Source organism: Primulina tabacum, chromosome 10, assembly GCF_025594145.1.
Source record: "Primulina tabacum isolate GXHZ01 chromosome 10, ASM2559414v2, whole genome shotgun sequence".
NCBI classification, from domain to species: domain Eukaryota; kingdom Viridiplantae; phylum Streptophyta; class Magnoliopsida; order Lamiales; family Gesneriaceae; genus Primulina; species Primulina tabacum.
Window position 1 is genome coordinate 13,298 of NC_134559.1, and position 19,213 is coordinate 32,510.

Here is a 19,213-nt window from a genome sequence, read left to right on the forward strand (position 1 = left end):
GAGAGAGCAGTGCCGCGTGTTGTCCATCGCCGCCCGCTCCACACGTACTCGAAGGATATAAGAATAAACATCCCACTCAATGTCGGGTGCGATCTTACCAGCAATAATGCACCGGATCCCATCAGAACTCCGAAATTAAGCGTCCTTGGGCGAGATCAGTACTAGGATGGGTGACCCCCATAGATGTCCTCGTGATGCACCCCTTTTCGTGTTTTTCTATTTTTGATTACTTGTTGATAGACGATTTTTGGCTGAAGTTAAGCGTGCTTGGGCGAGAGCAGTACTAGGATGGGTGACCCCCTAGGAAGTCCTCGTGTTGCACCCCTTTTCGTGTTTTTCCATTTTTAATAACTTGTTGACAGACGAATTTTGGCTCAAATCATCTGAATCTCGATCAGGACTAGATAAAACATGTGAAATCAACGTAGGTCGGGTATTGCCGGATTTGGACAAAATTGTAGCCTAATTTGATTGTAAACGGGCAAACGAACGACACTCCTTACTCCGCAATGAGCTGGCGAGAGTTTAGCCGAATTCCTTCTCTAAGACCCTCTAATTTGCGATTTTCTGCTTCTGTTAAGCTTCCGTTTCCTCGAGAAATCCGCATAGGAAGTTTGAAATTCGATTCCGATTCCATTTTATCGTATCCTAAGAATAAGAATAGCTTTACATTCGCTATTTCTTCTTCTTATTTTTTTCTATTTTCTGGGAACATTTAGCGATTTTTGTTGTCGTGAGCCGATTCTGTGTGGAATGGTATGACGCAGATTACTCCGGAGATGGTTAACTCATTAAAAACAATTTTTTACGTAAACGGACACGACACGAGGACTGCCCAGGGAGGTCACCCATCCTAGCTCTGCCATCGCGCCAGGGCGCTTCACTTCATGGTTTTGATTGGGTTAGAGCAGTGCCGCCTGTTGTCCATCGCCCGCTCCACACGTACTCGAGGGATATAAGAATAAACATCCCACTCAATGTCGGGTGCGATCATACCAGCAATAATGCACCGGATCCAATCAGAACTTCGAAGTTAACCGTGCTTGGGCGAGAGCAGTACTAGGATAGGTGACCCCCTGGGAAGTCCTCGTGTTTCACCCTTTTTTGTGTTTTTCTAGTTTTTATTGCTTTACATTCGTTGTTTTCTTCTTCTTATTTTTTTTCTATTTTCTGTGAACATTTAGCGACTTTTGTTGTCGTGAGCCGGTTCTGTGCGGAAGGGTATGATGCAGATTACTCTAGAGACAGTTAACTCATTAAAAACAATTATTTCGATGTTTTAGCCTTAATTTACGTAAACGGTCGTGAGACGAGGATTACTCAGTAAGGTCACCCATCCTAGCTCTGCCATCTCGCCAGAACGCTTAACTTCATGGTTCTGATTGGGAGAGAGCAGTGCCGCGTGTTGTCCATCGCCGCCCACGCCTCACATACTCGAGGGATATAAGAATAAACATCACACTCAATGTCGGGTGCGATCATACCAGCACTAATGCACCGGATCCCATTAGAACTCCGAAGTTAAGTGTGCTTGGGCGAAACTAGTACTAGGATGGGTGACCCCCTGGGATGTCCTCGTCATGCACCCCTTTTCGTGTTTTTCTATTTTTGATTACTTGTTGACAGACGATTTTCGGCTGAAGTTAAGCGTGCTTGGGCGAGAGCAGTACTAGGATGGGTGACCCCCTAGAAAGTCCTCGTGTTGCACCCCATTTTCGTGTTTTTCCATTTTTAATTACTTGTTGAAAGACGAATTTCGGCTCAAATCATCTGAATCTCGATCCGGACCAGATAAAACATGTGAAATCAACGTAGCTCGGGCACTGCCGGATTTGGACAAAATTGTAGCCTAATTAGATTGTAAACGGGCAAACGAACGAGACTCATTACTCCGCAATGAGCTGGCGAGAGTTTAGCCGAATTATTTCTCTAAGACCCTCTAATTTGCAATTTTTCGCTTCTGTTATGCTTCCGTTTCTACGAGAAATCCGCTTAGGAAGTTTGAAATTCGATTCTGATTCCATTTTATCGTATCCCAGGCATAATAATTGCTTTACATTCGTTGTTTTCTTCTTCTAATTTTTTTTCTATTTTCTGGGAATATTTAGCGACTTTTGTTGTCGTGAGCCGGTTCTGTGCGGAAGGGTATGATGCAGATTACTCTGGAGACGGTTAACTCATTAAAAACAATTATTTCGAATGTTTTAGCCTTAATTTACGTAAACGGTCGCTTAACTTCATGGTTCTGATTGGGCGAGAGCAGTGCCGCGTGTTCTCCATCGCCGCCCGCTCCACACGTACTCGAGGGATATAAGAATAAACATCCCACTCAATGTCGGGTGCGATCATACCAGCACTAATGCACCGAATCCCATCAGAACTCCGAAGTTAAGCGTGCTTGGGCGAGAGCAGTACTAGGATGGATGACCCATTGGGAAGTCCTCGTGTTGCACCCCTTTTCGTGTTTTTCTATTCTTGATTACTTGTTGACAGACGATTTTTGGCTCAAATCATCTGAATCTCGATCGGGACCAGATAAAACATGTGAAATCAACGTAGCTCGGGCACGACCGGATTTGGACAAATTTTTAGCCTAATTTGATTGTAAACGGGCAAACGAACGAGACTCATTACTCCGCAATGAGCAGGCGAGAGTTTAGCCGAATTCTTTCTCGAAGACCCTCTAATTTGCGATTTTCCGCTTCTGTTAAGCTTCCGTTTCCTCGAGAAATCAGCTTAAGAAGTTCGAAATTCGAGTCCGGTTCAATTTTATCGTATCCTAGGCATAATAATAGCTTTACATTCGCTATTTTCTTATTCTTATTATTTTCTATTTTCTGGAAAAATTTAGAAATTTTTGTTGTCGTGAGCCGGTTCTGTGCGGAAGGGTATGACGCAGATAACTCCGGAGACAGTTAACTCATTAAAAACAATTATTTCGACTGTTTTAGCCATAATTTACGTAAACAGTCGCGATCAGAGGACGTCCCGGGCGGTCACCCATCCTAGCTCTGCCATCGCGCCAGAACGCTTAATTTTATGGTTCTGATTGGGCGAGAACAGTGCCGCATGTTGTCCATCGCCGCCCGCTCCACACGTACTCGAGGGATACAAGAATAAACATCTCACTCAATGTCGTTTGCGATCATACCAGCACTAATGCACCGGATCCCATCAGAACTCCGAAGTTAAGCGTGCTTGGACAAGAGAAGTACTAGGATGGGTGACCCCTTGGGAAGTCCTCGTGTTGCACCCCTTTTCGTGTTTTTCTATTTTTGATTACTTGTTGACAGACGATTTTCGGCTCAAATCATCTGAATCTCGATCGAGACCAGATAAGACATGTGAATCAACGTAGCTCGGGCACTGCTGGATTTGGACAAAATTGTATGCTAATTTTATTGTAAACGGGCAACCGAACGAGACTCATTACTCCGCAATGAGGTTGAGAGATTTTAGTCGAATTCCTTCTCTAAGACCCTCTAATTTGCGATTTTCCGCTTCTGTTAAGCTTCCGTTTTCTCGAGAAATCCGCTTAGGAAGTTCGAAATTCGATTCCAGATCCATTTTATCGTATCTCATGCATAATAATAGCTTTACATTCCGTTTTCTGGGAATATTTAGCGATTTTTGTTATCGTGAGCCGGTTCTGTGCGGAAGGGTATGACGCATATTACTCCGGAGACGGATAACTCATAAAAAACAATTATTTCGACTGTTTTATCCATAATTTACGTCAACGGTCGTGACACGAGGACTTCCCAGGGAGGTCAATCATCCTAGCTTTGCCATCGTGCCAGAACTCTTAACTTCATGATTCTGATTGAGCGAGAGTAGTGCCGCGTGTAGTCCATCGCCGCCCGCGCCACACGTACTCGAGGGATATAAGAATAAACATCCTACTCAATGTCGGGTGCGATCATACCGGCACTAATGCACCGGATCCCATCAGAACTATGAAGTTAAGCGTGCTTGGGCGAGAGCAGTACTAGGACGGTTGACCCCCTGGGAAGTCCTCGTGTTGCACCCCTTTTCGTGTTTTTCTGTTTTTTGATTACTTGTTGACAGACGATTTTCAGCTCAAATCTTCTGAATCTCGATCTGGACCAGATAAGACATGTGAAATCAACGTAGCTCGGGCACTGCCGGATTTGGACAAAATTGTAGGCTAATTTGATTGTAAACGGGCAAACGAACGAGACTCATTACTCCGCAACGAGCTGGCGAGAGTTTAGCCGAATTCCTTCTCTAAGACCCTCTAATTTGCGATTTTCCGCTTATGTTAAGCTTCCGTTTCTTCGAGAAATCTGCTTAGGAAGTTAGAAATTCGATTCCAATTCCATTTTATCGTATCCCAGGCATAATAATAGCTTTACATTAGCTATTTTCTTCTTCTTATTTTTGTTTCTATTTTTTTCTGTAAACATTTAGCGATTTTTGTTGTCGTGAGCCGGTTCTGTGCAGAAGGGTATTACGCAGATTACTCCGGAGACAGTTAACTCATTAAAAACAATTATTTCGACTGTTTTAGCCATAATTTACGTAAACGGTCGCGACACGAGGACTTCTCAGGGAGGTCACTCATCTTAGCTCCGCCATCGCGCCAGAACGCTTAACTTCATGATTCTGATTGGGCGAGAGCAGTGCCGCGTGTTGTCCATCGCCGTCCGCTCCACACGTACTTGAGGGATATAAGATTAAACATCCCACTCAATGTCGGGTGCGATCATACTAGCACCAATGCACCGGATCCCATCAGAACTCCAAAGTTAAGAGTGTTTGGGCGAAAGCAGTACTAGGATCGGTGACCCTCTGGGTAGTCCTCGTGTTGCACCCCTTTTCGTGTTTTTTTATTTTTGATTACTTGTTGACAGACGATTTTCGGCTCAAATCATCTGAATCTCGATCGGGACCAGATAAGACATGTAAAATTAACGTACCTCGGGCACTGTCGGATTTGGACAAAATTGTAGGCTAATTTGATTGTAAACGGGCAAACGAACGAGACTCATTACTCCGCAATGAGCTGGCGAGATTTTAGCCGAATTCCTTCTCTAAGACCCTCTAATTTGCGATTTTACGCTTCCGTTAAGCTTCCGTTTCCTCGAGAAATCCGCTTAGGAAGTTCGAAATTCGATTTCGGTTCCATTTTATCGTATCCCAGGCATAATAATAGCTTTACATTTGCTATTTTCTTCTTCTTATTTTTTTCCTTTTTTTTTGGGAACATTTAGCGATTTTTGTTGTCGTGAACCGGTCCTGTGCGGTAGGGTATGACGCAGATTACTCCAGAGACGGTTAACTCATTAAAAACAAGTATTTTGACTGTTTTATCCATAATTTACGTAAACGGTCGCGACACGAGGACTTCCCAGGGAGGTTGTCCATAATTTACGTAAACGGCCGCGTGTTGTCCATCATCGCCTGTTCCACACGTACTCGAGGGATATAAGAATAAACATCCCACTCAATGTCGGTTGCGATCATACCAGCACTAATGCACCGGATCCATCAGAACTCCGAAGTTAAGCGTGCTTGAGCGAGAACAGTACCATGATGGGTGACCCCCGGAAGTCCTTGTGTTGCACCCCTTTTCGTGTTTTTCTATTTTTGATTGCTTGTTGACAGACGATTTTCGGCTCAAATCATCTGAATCTCGATCAAGATCAGATAAGACATGTGAAATCAACGTAGCTTGGGCACTGCCGGATTTGGACAAAATTGTAGGCTAATTTGATTGTAAACGGGCAAACGAACGAGACTCGTTACTCCGCAATGAGCTGGCGAGAGTTTAGCCGAATTCCTTCTCTAAGACCCTCTAATTTTCAATTTTCCGCTTCTGTTAAGCTTCCGTTTCTTCGAGAAATCTGCTTAGGAAGTTCGAAATTCGATTTCGGTTCCATTTTATCGTATCCCAGGCATAATAATAGCTTTACATTCGCTTTTTTTTTCTTCTTAAAAACAATTATTTCGACTGTTTTATCCATAATTTTCGTAAACGGACGCGACACGAGGACTGCCCAGGAAGGTCACCCATCCTAGCTCTGCCATCGCGCCAGAACGCTTAACTTCATGGTTCTTATTGGACGAGAGCAGTTTCGCGTGTTGTCCATCGCCTCCCGTTCCACATGTACTTGAGGGATATAAGAAAAAACATCCCACTCAATGTCGGGTGCGATTATACCAGCACTAATGCACCGGATCCCATCAGAACTCTGAAGTTAAGCGTGCTTGGGTGAGAGCAGTACTAGGATGGCTGACCCCTAGGGAATTCCTCGTGTCGCACCCAATTTAGTGTTTTTCTATTTTTGATTATTTGTTGACATACGATGGATGTTTGGCTCAAATCATCTGAATCTCGATCGGGACTAGATAAGACATGTGAAATCAACGTAGCTCGGGCACTGCCGGATTTGGAGAAAATTGTAGGCTAATTTGATTGTAAATGGGCAAACGAACGAGACTCGTTACTCCGCAATGAGATGGCAAGATTTTAGCCGAATTCCTTCTCTAAGACCCTCTAATTTGCGATTTTCCGCTTCTGCTAAGCTTCTGTTTCCCCGAGAAATCCGCTTAGGAAGTTCGAAAATTGATTTCGGTTCCATTTTATCGTATCCCAGGCATAATAATAGCTTTAATTTCGCTATTTCCTTCTTCTTATTTTTTTTTTATTTTCTGTAAACATTTAGCGATTTTTGATCTCGTGAGCCGGTTCTGTGCGGAAGGGTATGACGCACATTACTCCGGAGACGGTTAACTCATTAAAAACGATTATTTCGACTGTTTTATCCATAATTTACATAAACGGTTGCGACACGAGGACATCCCATGGAGATCACCCATCCTAGCTCTGCCTTCGCGCCAGAACGCTTAACTTCAAAGTTATGATTGGGCGAGAGCAGAGCCGCGTGTTGTCCATCGCCGCACGCTCCACATGTACTCGAGGGATATAAGAATAAACATCCCACTCAATGTCGGGTGCGATCATACCAGCTCTAATGCACCGGATCCCATCAGAACTCCAAAGTTAAGCGAGCTTGGGCGAGAGCAGTACTAGGATGGGTGACCCCTGGGAACTCCTCGTGTTGCACCCCATTTCGTGTTTTTATATTTTTGATTACTTGTTGACAGACGATTTTCGGCTCAGATCATCTGAATCTCGATCGGGACCAAATAAGACATGTGAAATCAACGTAACTCGGGCACTGCCGGATTTGGACAAAATTGTAGGCTAATTTGATTGTAAACGGGCAAACAATCGAGACTCGTTACTCCGCAATGAGCTGGCGAGATTTTAGCCGAATTCCTTCTCTAAGACCCTCTAATTTGCGATTTTCCGCTTCTGCTAAGCTTTTGTTTCCTCGAGAAATCCGCTTAGGAAGTTCGAAAATTGATTTCGGTTCCATTTTATCGTATCCCAGGCATAATAATAGCTTTACATTCGCTATTTCCTTCTTCTTATTTTTTTTATTTTCTGTGAACATTTAGCGATTTTTGATCTCGTGAGCCGGTTCTGTGCGGAAGGGTATGACGCACATTACTCCGGAGACGGTTAACTCATTAAAAACAATTATTTCGACTGTTTTATCCATAATTTACGTAAACGGTTGCGACACGAGGACTTCCCAGGGAGATCACCCATCCTAGCTCTGCCATCGCGCCAGAACGCTTAACTTCAAAGTTATGATTGGGCGAAATAGAGCCGCGTGTTGTCCATCGCCGCACGCTCCACATGTACTCGAGGGATATAAGAATAAACATCCTACTCAATGTCGGGTGCGATCATACCAGCTCTAATGCACCGGATTCCATCAGAACTCCAAAGTTAAGCGAGCTTGGGCGAGAGCAGTACTAGGATGGGTGACCCCTGGGAACTCCTCGTGTTGCACCCCATTTCGTGTTTTTATATTTTTGATTACTTGTTGACAGACGATTTTCGGCTCAGATCATCTGAATCTCGATCGGGACCAAATAAGACATGTGAAATCAACGTAACTCGGGCACTGCCGGATTTGGACAAAATTGTAGGCTAATTTGATTGTAAACGGGCAAACGAACGAGACTCGTTACTCCGCAATGAGCTAGCGAGATTTTAGCCAAATTCCTTCTCTAAGACCCTTTAATTTGCATCTTTTCGCTTCTGTTAAGCTTCCGTTTCCTGGAGAAATCAGCTTCGGAATTCCGAAATTCGATTCCAGTTCCATTTTATCGTATCCCAGGCATAATAATAGCTTTACATTCGCTTTTTTTTTCTTCTTATTTATTTTTCTATTTTCTGGAAACATTTAGCGATTTTTGTTGTCGTGAGCCGGTTCTGTGCAAAAGGGTATGACGCAGATTACTCCGGAAACGGTTAACTCATTAAAAACAATTATTTCGACTGTTTTATCCATAATTTACGTAAACTATCGCGACACAAGGACTTCCCAGAGAGGTCACCGATCCTAGCTCTGCCATCGCACCAGAACGCTTAACTTCTTGGTTCTGATTGGCCGAGAGCAGTGCCGCGTGTTGTCCATCGCCGCCCGCTCCACACGTACTCGAGGGGTATAGGAATAAACATCCCACTCAATGTCGGGTGCGAACATACGAGCACTAATACACCGGATCCCATCATAACTTCGAAGTTAAGCGTGCTTGGGCGAGAGCAGTTGTAGAGGCCCGAAATTCGTACTTGAAAATTTTGAAATTTTCTTTTTTAATAAATAAAAGGCCTCATTCATAAAATAAACTGTATAAAAGTTTTAATGCATAATTTAACAGCAGAATAAAAGTTTTAAATGTCGAAATAGCAGCGGAAGTAAATATCTGTTTCCAAACAACAACTTAAAATAATTCATCGCGATAAAAATGAGTTTGCGTAAAAATGAAAAATAAACTGATAAATGAGGTTCTCGGGTTCCTACTATTGCCGACCCATGCTAACTCACTGGTTCCCGCCCTCGGTCTCGACCTCATCAAGACCTACAACAATCAAGTCTAGTGCTATTTTTTTATTCTTATTTTTTTTATATTTTCTGGTAATATTTAGCGATTTTTGATGTCGTGAGCCGGTTCAGTGTGAAAGGGTACGACACAGATTACTCCGGAGACGGTTAACTCATTAAAAACAATTATTTCGACTGTTTTAGCCATAATTTAAGTAAACTTTCGCGACACGAGGACTTCCCAGGGAGGTCACCCATCCTAGCTCTGCCATCGCGCCAGAACGCTTAACTTCATGGTTCTGATTGGGCGAGAGCAGTGCCGCGTGTTGTCAATCGCCGCCCGCTCCACACGTACTCGAGGGATCTAAGAATAAACATCCCATTCAATGTCGGGTGTGATCATACCAGCACTAATGCACCGGATCCCATCAGAACTCCGAAGTTAAGCGTGCTTGGCGAGAGCAGTATTAGGATTGGTGACCCCCTGAGAAGTGCTCGTGTTGCACCCCTTTTCGTGTTTTTCTATTTTTGATTACTTGTTGACAGATGATTTTCGGCTGAAATCATCTGAATCTCGAACGGGACCAGATAAGACATGTGAAATCAACGTAGCTCGGGCACTACCGGATTTGGCACAAAATTGTAAGCTAATTTGATTGTAAACGGGCAAAGCGAACGAGACTCGTTACTCTGCAATGAGCTGGCGAGATTTTAGCCGAATTCCTTCTCTAAGACCCTCTAATTTGCGATTTTTCGTTTCTGTTAAGCTTACGTTTCCTCGAGAAATCCGCTTAGGATGTTCGAAATTAGATTCCGGTTCCATTTTATCGTATCCCAGGCATAATAATAGCTTTACATTCGTTATTTTCTTCTTCTTATTTTTTTCTATTATCTGGGAAAATTTAGCGATTTTTGATGTCGTGAGCCGGTTCTGTGCGGCAGGGTATGACGTAGATTACTCCGGATTTGGTTAACTCATTAAAAACAATTATTTCGATTTTTTTATCCATAATTTACGTAAAAGGTCGCGACACAAGGACTTCCCAGGGAGGTCACCCATCCTAGCTCTGCCATCGCGCTAGAACGCTTAACTTCATGGTTATCATTGGGCGAGAGCAGTGCCGCGTGTTGTCCATCGCAGCCCACTCCACACGTACTCGAGGGATATAAGAATATACATCCCACTCAATGTCGAGTGCAATCGTACCTGCACTAATGCACCGGATCCAATCAGAACTCCGAAGTTAAGCATGCTTAGGCGAGACCAGTACTAGGATGGGTGACCCCCTGGAAGTCCTCGTGTTGCACCCCTTTTCGAGTTTTTCTATTTTTGATTACTTGTTGATAGACAATTTTCGTCTCAAATCATCTGAATCTCGATCGGGACCAAATAAGACATGTGAAATCAACGTAGCTTGGGCACTGCCGGATTTGGACAAAATTGTAGGCTAATTTGATTGTATACGGGCAAACGAACGAGACTCATTACTCCGCAATAAGCTGGAGAGATTTTAGCCGAATTCCTTCTACAAGACCCTCTAATTTGCGATTTTCCGCTTCTGTTTCCTCGAGAAATCCGCTTAGGAAGTTCGAAATTCAATTCCGGTTCCATTTTCTCGTATCCCAGGCATAATAATAACTTTACATTTGATATTTTCTTCTTCTTATTTTTTTCTATTTTCTGGGAACATTTAGCGATTTTTGTTGTCGTGAGCCGGTTCTGTGCGGAAGGATATGACACAGATTACTCCGGAGACGGTTAACTCATTAAAAACAATTATTTCGACTGTTTTATCCATAATTTACGTAAACGGTCGCGACAGAAGGACTTCCCAGGGAGGTCACCCATCCTAGCTCTACCATCGCGCAAGAACGCTTAACTTCATGGTTCTTATTGGGCGAGAGTAGAGCCGCGTTTTGTCCATCGTCGCCCGCTCCACACGTATTCGAGGGATATAAGAATAAACATCCCACTCAATGTCAGATGGGATCATACCAGCACTAATGCAACGGATCCCATCAGAACTCTGAAGTAAGTGTGCTTGGGCGAGAGCAGTACTAGGATGGGTGACCCCCTGGAAGTCCTCGTGTTGCACCCCTTTTCGTGTTTTTCTATTTTTGATTACTTGTTGACAGACGATTTTCGGCTCAAATCATCTGAATCTCGATCGGGACCAGATAAGACATGTGAAATCAACGTAGCCCGGGCACTGCCGGATTTGGACAAAATGGTAGCCTAATTTGATTTTAAACAGGCAAACGAACGAAAATCATTATTCCGCAATGAGCTGGCGAGATTTTAGCCGAATTCCTTCTCTAAGACCTTCTAATTTGCGATTTTCCGCTTCTGTTAAGCATCCGTTTCCACGAGAAATCCGTTTAAGAAGACCGAAATTCGATTCTGATTCCATTTTATCGTATCATAGGCATAATAATAGGTTTACATTTGCTATTTTCATCTTCTTATTTTTTTTTCTATTTTATGGGAACATTTAGCGATTTTTGTTGTCGTGAGCCGGTTCTGTGCGGAAGGGTATGACGTAGATTACTCCGGAGACTGTTAACTCAATAAAAACAATTATTTCGACTGTTTTATCCATAATTTACGTAAACGGTCGCTACACGAGGACTTCCCAAAGAGGTCACCCATCCTAGCTCTGCCACCACGCTAGAACGCTTAACTTCATGGTTCTGATTGGGCGAGAGCAGTGCTGCGTGTTGTCCATCGCCGCCCGCTCCAAACGTACTCGAGGGATATAAGAATAAACATCCCACTCAATTTCGTGTGCGATCATACCTGCACTAATGTACAGAATCCCATCAGAACTCCGAATTTAAGTGTGCTTGGGCGAGAGCAGTAATAGGATGGGTGACCCCCTCGGAAGTCCTCGTGTTGCACGCCTTTTTCGTGTTTTTCTATTTTTGATTACTTGTTGACAGACGTTTTTTGGCTCAAATCATCTGAATCTCGATCGGGACCAGATAAGACATGTGAAATCAACGTAGCTCGGGCACTGCCGGATTTGGACCAAGCCTAATGTGATTGTAAACGGGCAAACGAACAAGACTCATTACTCCGCAATGAGCTGGCGAGATTTTAGCCGAATTCATTCTCTAAGACCCTCTAATTTACGATTTTCCGCTTCTGTTAAGCTTCTGTTTCCTCGAGAAATCCATTTAGGAATTCCGAAATTCGATTCCGGTTCCATTTTATTGTATCTCAAGCATAATAATAGTTTTACATTCGCTATTTTTTTCTTCTTATTTTTTTCTATTTTCTGGGAAAATTTAGCTATTTTTGTTGTCGTGAGCCGGTTCTGTGCGGAAGGGTATGACGCAGATTACTCAGGAGATGGTTAACTCATTAAAAACAATTATTTCGACTGTTTTATCCATAATTTACGTAAACCGTCGCGGCACGAGGACTTCCCAGGGTGGTCAACCATCCTAGATCTGCCATCGCGCTAGCACGCTTAACTTCATGGTTCTGATTGGGCGAGAGCAGTGCTGCGTGTTGTACATCGCCGCCTCCTCCACACGTACTCGAGGGATATAAGAATATACATCCCACTCAATGTCAGGTGCGATCATACTAGGACTAATGTGGGGACCCGGACGCTAATCATCTTCTTAATCATCTTTGGGATTTAATTATCAATTAAGATAATCAGGGTCTAAAAATTTTTCTTTTTTTAAAATGTAAGTGCGGAACGTAATGGAATTAACTAATATACATCTCAGTATAAAAGTACAATAATGTACAACAATTATTCAAACTAGTCTAAGGTTTAACTACTAAATTTCAAGTATTAAACCAAGTCTACATCCAAGACCGGAATCACCACTCTAATCTCGATCTCTCATCATCCTCTTGACCCTGATCCTGTCCCTCCTGTTGTCATGCACACATACGAACAAGACAACAGCCGGATACTCCGGTGAGAATAAATCCCAGTATAAATAATGTATACATGCAGTTAACTGAATTAACATAAAAGCATGAATTATATCTTATCACATGTAGCATAGTCAATAACATGTATCAATACCAATCTGTAAATAAAACATGAATCGTAATCTACGAAACATAAATCAATACGGATCTGTAAATCAAGTTCTAGTCTCGATATCTAAGACTCGACTCATCTCTTATTCTAATCTAGGGATCCCGATCTACTTTAGACTTTGGTATGCTGTATCGAATGTCTACAATAGACGTCGATCTACATCTAAGCTCATCGATACACCGTAAGTCTAGAGTCTACGCGGTTCTGACAAAGACTCGGCGATTCTGCCCTAGCTAGGCTGATCTGCCCTAGACGCAAACTCTGGCTCAGCTATAATTCAATAGACTAAACATATCAATCTGATAATCTGCAAATATCAATGCAATAAGGTAAAGTATGTGATTTTGGGAAACTCAAGTCAAACCTAACTCGAGTTGTGCAATCCCGAATCAACATTTATTTATACCTTTATCTTCTCGATCCGACGAAGACGAAGTCTCGTAGTCTAATCTGTCCATAACCAGTCTTGCAATGACAATCGCATAAATACAATATCAGTATATAAATCAATTCAAGACTTGTTCTGATCAATACTCAAACCAATACATAATCTGATCCATATCTAAACAAGGCACAATCTAATTCATATCAACGATATCACGATACAATCGAAATCATTACTGAATCTGATCAATCTAAATCAATACTGAATCTGATCAATATCAATCTACTGATGTTTCGACGGCATAACAATACAGTCACGATAACCCCGTCTATCTCAACATCACAGATATAATATCAGAATTCATAACCAGTATCAGTACAACTCATAATCTGAATAATAACACAATTATGGTATAGAATCTCAACTAAATCAACTCTGAAATTCATAACAATTTCATAAACAGTCTATTCTTTAATCAGACTTCAATTTTATGATGTCTAACATGTCAAGAACATCATATATGAATTCCATTTAATTCTGACAACATCATAATTTCAGAACATGTCTAAACGTAACAAAACTTACGTCCGGTTGTAGCCTGCGTTGATTGGAACACAGTACTGAAGTCGGATTCAAAAACAGACGGACGGATTTTTCATAAATCTCGATCAAATGCAGAAGCTGCTTCTTCCGTTCCTTTCTTTCTTTTTCCTTCTGAGGATTACCGTTTGTATGTTTATATATATATACATACATATTTCGTGCATGCAAGGAAAGTGGCTCACTCCTTCATAAAACATGTCTCGCGCATATGCGTGACCCCAATCGGCGCATATGCGCGAGACACTCGGTCTCCGCGCATATCCTGTACATCGCCTCGCGCATATGCGCGACTCATCTCCGCGCATATGCGCGAGTCCCTCTGGAGTCACTCGCATAGGCTTCGCGCATATGCGCGACATCTTCCGCGCATATGCGCGAGGTCTTCTGCCAGTTTGGCGCATGTGCGCGCATCCGGTCGCGCATGTGCGCCGATGCTACTGTCCTCGCACATCCATTTTCACACGCTATCTCATTTCGTGTCTCGGTTAGTGAAACGTCCTGCTCTTTTTATTGCTTTAAAACTACTAGAAATTTTTTTTTTCCTCTCTCTAAAATTTTCGGCTTTAACTAAAATATTTTTATAAAATATTTTAACCCTTAAAATAAAATACCAACCATCTAGCATTTTAAAAATCAAGTGCAATGGTCATAAAATAAAATCGTCGCATGATTACCAAACCTAAAAAGCAATAAATTTGAAAAGAAAGCCCATACTAAACCTCTCAAAATCTCTCAAAAGCATAAGTAAATCGTCTTAAAATCTTTAAATAAATCATAAAGCATAATGCGGAAAATGTAGCGCTGGTCCTCGGGTTATGTGCGCCTTCAGTCCAGTCAAATCACTCATCAAGTCCTCCCTCAATACCACCTGCATCCATCACACCTAGTGAGTCTAAAGACTCAACACACCATAATCTTGATAACGAGTAATACGTAATACAGTCAACATATAACGGTGAAAAATATTTGTACTTAAAATATCATTTTCATGAAGATGCATAAACATAAACATTTTTGTAAATATTTTCATGATGCATAAAACTTTAAACATAAACATTTTCATAAAATATTTTTTCATGACATGCAATCATAAACCTTAACATTTTCCCTTTTTCCTCAATATGACATGACATAAAACATTTTTCATGATCATAAACATTTTTCCTTTTCCTTTTCCTTTTGTTGAATTCAGATCGTTAATTTTGACTTTCCTGATCATGCTCATGAGGGTCGATGGATCCATCTACATAAAACCACAGTACTGGCGACGGGGGACACCAGCAACACTCTCACCGGTCAACTGGGCCCTGGCCTATCATGATTCGAATAGAAATACGATCGTCGGGGCTCCCTCTGGGGCCTTTTCCCATAAATGGGCTCCCTCTTGGGCCTTTTCCCCTCACGATATTCCCATTCTTCCGTTACCACAAAACCGTTACCACATATCCGTTACCACATATTCGCAATGATGGAAACACGATCGTCGGGCTCCCACTGAGACCATAACTCTCACGACGTCGCCAACATTAACGAATTAGTCACAATTATTTCACATCCTTCAACATTTTTCATTCGCATCACTTAAAAAAAATCATGAATATCATTGCGTTTTTCAGTTTTTTGAAACCAAGCATGCAACATGTATTTTAAATGTCTTCTTAAATCATAAAAATCCCTTAGACATTTAAAAATCATCATTTAATCATGAATAATTCATAAACATTTAAAAATAATCATATTTTCATAAAAATAGCATTTAGGACACTGCCATGACGTTTACTATGCTCTAGGTGCAAAAAGACCGTTTTATCCCTAGACGTAAAATTTTACCTTTTCGACTTTTTCCTTGATTTCATGACTCTAACATGTCCCAAATAATTATTTAAGCTTACGTGAATTTTTTCATAATTTTATTTGGCTTAAATGTTAGACTTTTTCAATTATCTTTTCTTAATTATTTTGACAGTGTTTTAATCCCGAAAAATACCAAACTTTAATATAAAATTCCTAAATTCTAAATTTAGTTTTTTATATTATCTTAGCCCTAATGGACCCCGACTCGACCCCCGTGAGCCGTTTTCCAATTTTTTTCTTCTTTTAAATACCCTATTCAACACCTAAACTTCGACCCCGAGCCAACTTTCGATTTTCACGAGTTACCCCCGAGCAATATCAAACCAGAACCTGCCCAACATGTTGAAGTACCCTACTGGACTCTAACCTCACCAAGAAACCAGCCAAAACCACAAAAACGACAGCTTCCTAAGTAACCCCATGCTGGCCGAGACTTTCAGCTTTCATGGACTCTACGATTTTGGTGTCTAGACCCTAAGCCGACGCCCCAGCCCCTGAACCAAATTATTGTGCACCACGCTAGGACTCTAGTGAGCCACCCTAGCCCAGCCCATGACCCCAAGTTGAACCCCTCATCCCCTGGACCTGTGCGTAAACCCTGCACCAACTTGTGCATGGTTGTCGGGTGGAGTCCTAGCATAGCTAGGACTCTTCCCCAGCCCTGACCGTGAGTCCTAGCTTGGCTAGGACTCCCTCCTTGACTCTCGCGTGACCTTGGCTAGCCCCTGGAACCAGCCAACCCAACCCCAACCCCCTGCAATGAAAACCCGAACCCTCAACCCAAGACAGCAACTCGCGCTGCTTGGTGTTTTGTTTCTGCCGTAACTTTTGGTGGTGATTAAGGTGAGTTGGTGTGATTCTAAAACAAGTGTAAACCACTCTTGATCCTTCCTTATGTCATGGCAGCCCCTTAACCAAATAATATACAAGTTATTGGATTCAAAAATCATGTTTTCTCATTTATACATGCCATAAACCGAAAATTCTGAAAAATATTTCATGTTCTTCATGCACACAATAATTCAATCAATCATATGATATGATGGATGAGAAAAGGAGATGTATGGCGTGCCTTTGTGTTTTATACGCACGAAAAACCGTTGACGACGAAGAACGGGAGATGACTACGGCTTCTACTTTGCTTGTTGCCTTCGAAAAACCCTTACCAAAAATCCTTCAAAGTGCCGTGAGGTTTGTGTGTGTGTGATGGGAAGAGTTTTTCAGAAAATAAACTAGGTGGCCGATTTCCTTTGGTGCCAAAGTGTAGGGTTTTGCAACTTTTACACTTTAAATACTAATTAAATCCCTAAGTAGGCTTTCGGCCTATTAAGCCATAGAATTAAGTCCATTAGTTAAATTAGGATTTAAATAAAATATTAACAAGGTTTTTGTTTAAATAAATTTGTGAATTTATTAGCCGGGTTGCCAAAAAGCTCGTATTTTAGTTGAAAAACCAACACCGATAAAATTTACGCCCCGGTGTATAAAATCACCTCAAAACCCTTAATTTCACAAAATACTAAAAAACATCGACAATCTTGTAAATAATTAAAAATAATTATTTAATAAAAATATTTTACGTTTTTTTCAGCCTCGGTCCCCGTTCCTCGATCGTCACTTGAATATTCCTAAAATACATTTTTTTTTGCATTATGATAAATAAATCTCATTTAGCATATAAACAAGTACGTCACATAATTAATTAGCAGCTAAAATCAATTAATTACTCCATTTTTCATAATTTCCTAGATTCGCATGCAGTTGGATTACGTCGTCTTAATTTTGGACCTTACAATTCCTCCCCCCCTTAAATAAAATTTCGTCCTCGAAATTAGAACTTACCGAAAAGATCCGGATAGCGACTCTTCAAGTCCCTCTCGGTTTCCCAAGTAGCTTACTCTTCCGAGTGATTCAGCCACTTGACATTGACCATTGGAATGACTTTGTTACGCAATCGTCTTTCTTGTCTAGCCAGAATCTGGACAGGTCTTTCTTCATACGACATATTTGGAGTTAGTTGAAGAGGTTCATAATTAAGCACATGTGACGGATTCGACATGTACTTCCGCAGCATCGAAATGTGGAACACATTGTGAACTCCTGCAAGCGCTGGTGGCAATGCCACTCTATAAGCTAGTGTCCCAATCCTCTCCAAAATCTCAAACGGACCTATAAATCTTGGACTAAGCTTGCCCTTTTTGCCAAAGAGCATAACACCCTTCATGGGTGCTATTTTCACAAATACATGATCACCCACTGCAAACTCTAAGTCTCTTCGTCTCTTGTCCGCATAACTCTTTTGTCGGCTTTGTGCAGTCTTCATTCTATCACGAATCTCGACTACAAGTTCAGCTGTTTCTTCAATCACATCTGGACCAATGTCTCTTCTTTCCCCAACCTCGTCCCAATGAATAAGAGATCTACACTTCCTTCCATAGAGTGCCTCAAAAGGAGTCATTCCTATTGATGATTGATAGCTGTTATTGTAAGTGAACTCCACTAGAGGTAATTTTTGTTCCCAAGAAACTGCGAATCTCGGTGACACTCTTCGGTACTGGCCACTCTTTTACTGCCTCAACTTTACTCGGATCAACTTCCACGCCATCACCAGAAATGATGTGGCCTAAGAACGCCACTCAGTCAAGCCAAAACTCGCACTTGCTGAACTTTGCATATAGCTTTCTGTCTCTTAATACCTGCAGTGCTGTCCTCAAATGGCGACTATGCTCCTCTCTGCTCTTGGAATAGATCAATATGTCATCAATGAAGACAATAATAAACTGATCCAGATACGGCTGAAATACGCGATTCATGAGATCCATGAAGATCGCTGGCGCATTGGTCAACCCGAATGGCATGACCATAAACTCATAGTGCCCATATCTTGTGCGAAATGCTGTCTTGTGCACGTCAGACTCCTTGACTTTCAACTGATGGTATCCAGATCGCAGATCAATTTTAGAAAACATCGAAGCTCCTTGCAACTGGTCAAATAAATCCTCAATTCTTGACAGTGGATACTTATTTTTGATAGTGACCCTATTGAGCTCTCGATAATCGATGCAAAGACGCATACTACCATCTTTCTTTTTCACAAACAAAACCGGTGCGCCCCACGGAGAGTAACTAGGGCGAATAAAACCCTTGTCTAGCAGTTCTTGGATTTGATCTTTTAGTTCTTTCATTTCAGCGGGTTCTAGACGATAAGGTGCTTTAGATATAGGAACAGTGCCCGGCATAAGGTCAATAGAGAACTCCACTTCACGATCGGGTGGGATGCCAGAAACGTCTTCGGGAAAGACGCTAGGAAAATCCCTCACAATATCAACATCTTCTAACTTCTGGCTGATGGATTCATGTGTAGTAGTGACACATGC

General features: G+C 41.9%; 11 non-coding genes and 4 pseudogenes across 11 annotated transcripts; all 15 read left to right on the top strand.

Annotated features, from left to right (window-relative positions):
* Positions 1-84: 84 nt before the first annotated feature.
* On the top strand, positions 85-203 carry LOC142511685 (5S ribosomal RNA; annotated as a pseudogene).
* A 779-nt stretch (positions 204-982) lies between these two features.
* Positions 983-1,101, top strand: LOC142509931 (5S ribosomal RNA). The gene has a single exon (XR_012808076.1). It is a non-coding gene; the product is annotated as a 5S ribosomal RNA (ribosomal RNA).
* A 369-nt stretch (positions 1,102-1,470) lies between these two features.
* On the top strand, positions 1,471-1,589 carry LOC142506894 (5S ribosomal RNA). The gene has a single exon (XR_012805168.1). It is a non-coding gene; the product is annotated as a 5S ribosomal RNA (ribosomal RNA).
* Positions 1,590-2,337: 748 nt separating this feature from the next.
* LOC142514792 (5S ribosomal RNA) lies at positions 2,338-2,456 on the top strand. Its single transcript, XR_012810669.1, has one exon. It is a non-coding gene; the product is annotated as a 5S ribosomal RNA (ribosomal RNA).
* A 681-nt stretch (positions 2,457-3,137) lies between these two features.
* LOC142514596 (5S ribosomal RNA) lies at positions 3,138-3,256 on the top strand. The gene has a single exon (XR_012810484.1). It is a non-coding gene; the product is annotated as a 5S ribosomal RNA (ribosomal RNA).
* A 655-nt stretch (positions 3,257-3,911) lies between these two features.
* Positions 3,912-4,030, top strand: LOC142516646 (5S ribosomal RNA). Its single transcript, XR_012812430.1, has one exon. It is a non-coding gene; the product is annotated as a 5S ribosomal RNA (ribosomal RNA).
* Positions 4,031-4,718: 688 nt separating this feature from the next.
* LOC142510478 (5S ribosomal RNA) lies at positions 4,719-4,837 on the top strand. The gene has a single exon (XR_012808588.1). It is a non-coding gene; the product is annotated as a 5S ribosomal RNA (ribosomal RNA).
* A 638-nt stretch (positions 4,838-5,475) lies between these two features.
* Positions 5,476-5,591, top strand: LOC142511293 (5S ribosomal RNA; annotated as a pseudogene).
* A 579-nt stretch (positions 5,592-6,170) lies between these two features.
* Positions 6,171-6,289, top strand: LOC142516625 (5S ribosomal RNA). Its single transcript, XR_012812410.1, has one exon. It is a non-coding gene; the product is annotated as a 5S ribosomal RNA (ribosomal RNA).
* Positions 6,290-6,976: 687 nt separating this feature from the next.
* Positions 6,977-7,094, top strand: LOC142513986 (5S ribosomal RNA). Its single transcript, XR_012809903.1, has one exon. It is a non-coding gene; the product is annotated as a 5S ribosomal RNA (ribosomal RNA).
* Positions 7,095-7,774: 680 nt separating this feature from the next.
* On the top strand, positions 7,775-7,892 carry LOC142515201 (5S ribosomal RNA). Its single transcript, XR_012811057.1, has one exon. It is a non-coding gene; the product is annotated as a 5S ribosomal RNA (ribosomal RNA).
* Positions 7,893-9,318: 1,426 nt separating this feature from the next.
* LOC142508922 (5S ribosomal RNA) lies at positions 9,319-9,436 on the top strand. The gene has a single exon (XR_012807119.1). It is a non-coding gene; the product is annotated as a 5S ribosomal RNA (ribosomal RNA).
* A 684-nt stretch (positions 9,437-10,120) lies between these two features.
* Positions 10,121-10,238, top strand: LOC142510689 (5S ribosomal RNA; annotated as a pseudogene).
* A 671-nt stretch (positions 10,239-10,909) lies between these two features.
* Positions 10,910-11,026, top strand: LOC142511715 (5S ribosomal RNA; annotated as a pseudogene).
* A 684-nt stretch (positions 11,027-11,710) lies between these two features.
* Positions 11,711-11,829, top strand: LOC142509830 (5S ribosomal RNA). The gene has a single exon (XR_012807980.1). It is a non-coding gene; the product is annotated as a 5S ribosomal RNA (ribosomal RNA).
* Positions 11,830-19,213: the final 7,384 nt, after the last annotated feature.